This window comes from Papaver somniferum, chromosome 9 (assembly GCF_003573695.1).
Source record: "Papaver somniferum cultivar HN1 chromosome 9, ASM357369v1, whole genome shotgun sequence".
Classification (NCBI taxonomy): Eukaryota; Viridiplantae; Streptophyta; class Magnoliopsida; order Ranunculales; family Papaveraceae; genus Papaver; species Papaver somniferum.
This window is the reverse complement of record NC_039366.1, coordinates 63,445,653-63,451,025: the sequence shown is the minus strand read 5'-3', so window position 1 is coordinate 63,451,025 and position 5,373 is coordinate 63,445,653.

Sequence of the window (5,373 nt, the reverse complement as noted above, 5' to 3'; positions counted from 1 at the left end):
AGAAATGCTAGAGAAATTGAGAATTTCTTGTATGACGTTTAGGCATACTTTGAGGCGAATGGAAGTGGGGAAGGACAAAAAGTAACTCTCGCAGGCAATTACCTTGGTGGTGATGCAAAGGGTTGGTGGAGAACTATGCTGCAAGAAGATGAAGCTGCTGGTTATGCCAATCCTATGTCTTGGAATGACATGAAAGATGGACTGAGATGTCAGTTCTGGCCGAGCAATGGTGCTTGGTATGCAAGAGAAAGTTTAAGTAGGCTACAAATGACGGGTACACCACCGAGACGCGTGGTATGAGTGAAGAAGATCAGATGTTCCAATTTCTGGCTGGCGCAAGTTCAAGTGTGATTGCTGAACTTAAGAAGCACAAAGTGTAGAGTATCCAGATGGCTATGCAGACGGTAAGAGAGCTTTCCAATAGCACAACGACTGAAGATGTGCAAAGCTGCAAAGGAAAAGCCAAAGGGAAGGAAAAATCTGTTGGTGTGCATTTTGGTATACCCCAAGCAATTTGGTACGCCCCATTAGCAATATTGAATGGTAGGGCATATAAAGGTTTTACATTGTTTTGTATAGGTGACCCATCCATCATCCAGTATTATAACTGTTGGAAATATGGGCACCCATGTGTTGTGCATGCCCAAAGTCCACCTTGGGTGGTTATATAAAGTCATGTGCTTGACTTTTCCAAAAAAAAAATCCTTCTCCAACTAACCAAGCCATGGTGAAACATGTGTCTTGTTTCTTGCCGTCATGTGTTTGCATGATGATAACAAGTGTTTAATCACTTACTCCATGTGTTTATCTCCATGCTAGCAAGTGTTATTATTTGCTCCAAGTGTTTGGTTCTTCCTTGACACTTGCCAAGATAGGATGCTTGAAGTTTGAGTATAAATAAGCTTCTAGTTTCATTTGTTGAAACAACAATTAGAAGTAGTAGTGAGTTTAGCAAGAGATAAACCAAGTATGGAGATTTATCTAGATAGTTTTAAGTGAGCATTCAAGTTAGCTAGCAAAGTCTTCTAGTATTCAAACATTACTTGTAGAGTCACTAAAATTCCTTTGTGTCCTTTGGAGAAGAAGTAGAAGTTCTATACGGTATTTAGTTTGTGCTAATTTTTGTGGCACCTACTCACTGCCGAGTTTGGAGGTTCAAGAACGTGAAACGCAAGTGATCTGTTGGTTCGACATCATCCTCATTTGGAGCGATTACAAGGTACGAACTAATAACCCGCTTCCGCATTTGATTTGTTCAATTTACATATATATATTCCTTATATATGACCAACATTGGCATCAGATCCTTTTATGCGGTTTCGTTATTTTTTGAACCATGGACTAAACGACCATTCCCTGAAAGGACTATGACCTAAAATTAATTATATGGAGCCATCACCTTTGTGGTTCAATGTGTTCCAATTTCTGGCCTCACACCGACCATCCAATGGATCATGGACTAAACGGCCTCTACCCGAAAGGAGTACGACCTTAAATTAATTATGTGGAATCATCACCTTTGTGGTTGATTTAATTAATTTCATATAAATACAACATGCATGATATTATTATTTTTTTAAATATGATTAATTTGTTGAATCATGTTGTTTAATTTAATATCATTAGTGTCTTGCTCAACAAAAATACTTAGTGTATGTGTTTGCGAAAATATATATTACTCTGTGTATTTTCAGAATTTTAGAAAAATCTAAAAGTGGATTTTTTTTCTTCTGAAACGGGGCATATTTTTATTTTATTTTTCATTAGTTGAAAAATAATTTACTTGATTTATTTTCATTAGTTGAAAATAATTTCAATAATATATGTTTCCGAAACAGTGCATATTTTTGCTTTATTTTCGTTAGTTGAAAATAATTCGTGAGCGAGATATTTTGAAAATTAGTAGCAAGAAACTCCTGATTTCGTGTCCGTTTTCCACATGATGTACTTTGTAGCTTATTTATCTCTGTTGATAGATAACTAATCATCATATGTTGGTTGATTTTAAACGGTTTTATTGGCTTAAGTTATGTGCTTTACCAATATTTATTAAGTCCAAATTAATTGATAGAGGTTATATTAAAATGCATATTTGGGTGATGATTATGAGTCTAGCGAAATTTTCGATCTCGAATTTGTGTGTAGATATGATTTTATCAATTAGATTTTGAGACAATATAGTGAGTGTACACATGATAATAATGTCCAACTTTGTGCAACAAACGTGTAGAAATGGCTAGCAACAATGTGATTGTTGATCTCAATAAGAGTGACAAACTTGATGGGAACAACTATGATGTGTGGCATAGAAAAATCCGATACTTGTTGGATGAAGGAGGCAAAATGGAACTCCTAACAAATGAAATGGTCCGACCCGCAGAGGGTCATACTTCCCAACACCGTCGTGATCTTGAAGCCTAAGAAACTTGGGTTAAGAAAGATCGTAGTGCACGCCACACTATGTTGAGTAGCATGCACAATGATCTTATTGGAGAATATGAGGATTTTCCTACTTCCAAGCAAATGTGGGGCCAACTAAAATTTGACTTTGGTGGTACGTCCACCACTAGACTTCGCAGCTTAGTGATGAAATTTGAGGTCTACCGAAAAGATCCCAAGCATTCAATGACAGAACATTTAAGAAGGATGTCGTCAATGATTCGTGAGTTGAAATCTGTTGGGAATGTTCTAAGTGATGAACAACAAGTTTTAGCTGTGATAAGGTCATTGCCTGATTCTTGGGTGCATATGATGCAAATTCTGACTCATAATGAAAGCATCAAGAATTTCTCTGACATCTCTCGACACGTTGAGCTTGAAGCTGAGCGCCAAGAGGAGACACGTGTGGCTACCTTGTATGCTCAAGGTGAGCGCAAACCACAAGGGAAGCGCAAGAAAAATAGCCAAAGGGATGCTGAAAAGGCAGAAAAACCATCTAAGCACCATCGTGGAAAGCGTGCTGGAAAAAGAGACAAATCTAAGATGAAATGCTATAACTGTGGAAACAAAGGACACTTTGGCCGTGAGTGCACTGAGCCGAAAAAGGTACTTTGTTCATTTAACTCTGTTTACACATCTGTGTGTTCACATGTAATGGTTGCTCACTCTCTCCCTGAATGGATTGTAGATACGGGAGCAACAAAACATGTAGCTCGAGATCGAGCGGGGTTCGTAGATTATCGACGTATTTCACGTGGTACATATAGAGTTTATATGGGCAATAGAAAATGTGAGGATGCTATGGTAATTGGCACATATCATCTCTCTATGCGCTCTGGACGCATTTTAACACTTCACGATGTGTTATACGTACCAGGATCCATCATAATCTACTTTCAGTTATTTTTCTTCTTAGTTTAGGGTACTCTTTAAAATAGAATATCGTAGGTTGGACATCTTCTTTTATGGTACTTTGTTTTGACATGGTTATTTATGTAATAATTTCTTTAAATTAGACTTGTTTAATTCTATTTCTTCTGAGACTTTAGTGTCTGATGCTAGTAGTAGTAGTGTTATTGACTGTGTGACTTGGCATGCTAGACTAGGACATATCGGGAAAGATAGGATGACTCGGTTAGCTCGAGAAGGCCATCTAGGCTCACTCGCTAAAGTTTTCTTACCCGTGTGTGAACCTTGTCTAGAAGGAAAAGCTTGTAGAAAACCTTTTGGTAAGGCAAAACGTGCTGCTCTAACCTCTTGAGCTAGTATATTCTGATATTTGTGGACCTATGAATGTTAAAGCTAGACATGGTTATTCTTATTTTCTCACATTTATTGATGATTATACATGATTTGGTTATGTATATTTGATTTCTCACCGCTACGAAGCCTTGGATTGTTTCAAGCGCTTTGTTGCAGAAGTTGAGAATCAAACTGGGAAGAGTTTGAAGACTCTCCGTACTGACCGTGGACGCGAATATTTATCTGATATGTTCAGGGAATTTTGTGAGACTAAGGGAATAACTAGATATCTTATTATTCCAAATACTCCGCAACAAAATGGTGTTGCAGAGAGAAGGAATAGGACATTATTAGATATGGTTAGATCAATGATGGCGCAAGCCAACCTCCCAATATCTTTCTGGGGGGATGCTATTATGACTGCGACCTACATTTTGAATTGTGTCCCAACTCAATCGGTTTCTTCTACGCCATATGAACTTTGGAAAGGCGAAAAACCTAATTTAGGTAATTTGCGCCCATGGGGTTCAGCTGGTTATGTTCACAACGGTTCTCATGTGTATGGAAAGTTAGGTCCTAGAGCAAGAAAGCTTGTATTTATAAGATATTATGATTGCTCAAAAGGATATGTGATGTATGGTGAACATCCAAGTGGAGGGATGACTTAGACAGAGTCCATAGATATTGTTTTCATTGAAAATGATTTTCCTCGAATCAGTGACATTAACAAAAACTTGGAACTCTTTGAAATAGAAGAGAGTGAAGATATCTTACCATCTTCGAGCGAAGGTAGATAATTAGTTTCTCAACTTATAATCGCTGAAGATAGTGGGAGTGGTCTACATCCTAGTGGGAGTGAACCGCTAGAGACACGAGTTTTTGAACCACGCAGAAGTGAGCGTGGAAAAGTACCACGTCGTCACTTTGAGATTGAAGGGGGAATATTAATGTATGCTGCAAGTATTGAAGATGAGCCTACTTATTTTAGAGAAGCCATCTCTTCATTTGATTGCAATAAATGGATTTTTGCAATGCAAGAGGAAATTAAACCAATTGATAAGAATGACGTTTTGGAGTTGGTTGATCTTCCACCTGGGCGAAAGGCCATTGGAAACAAATGGGTCTTTAAAATTAAACGCAAGGCGGATGGTTCAATCGAAAAATACAAAGCTCCTCTAGTGGCAAAAGGATATACTCAACAAGAGGGTATTGACTATGAGGAAACCTTCTCTCCTGTGGTAAGGTTTGCCTCAATTCGCCTCGTCCTTGCTATTGTTGCATATTTGGATTTAGAATTGTTCCAGATGGATGTTAAAACTGCATTCCTTAACGGGGAACTAGACGAAGAGATTTACATGTCTCAACCAACGGGTTTTGAGGTTAAAGGACAAGAGAGCAAAGTTTGTCGTCTCAAACGTTCCATTTATGGCCTTAAACAATCGTCTAGACAACGGTATATGTGTTTCTATCACCTTTGCTAGTTATGAAATGATTGAGGAAGACCATTGTGTGTACATACAACGATCCCAGGAAAGCATTCTTATCCTAGCCTTATATGTCGATGACATTCTATTAGCGGGTAATGATCTAGAATGAATTGTCGCCACTAAGAAGTGGCTGTCCTCTAATTTTGAAATGACGGACATGGGTGAAGCTAATTATGTATTAGGTGTTAATATCACGCGAGACCGC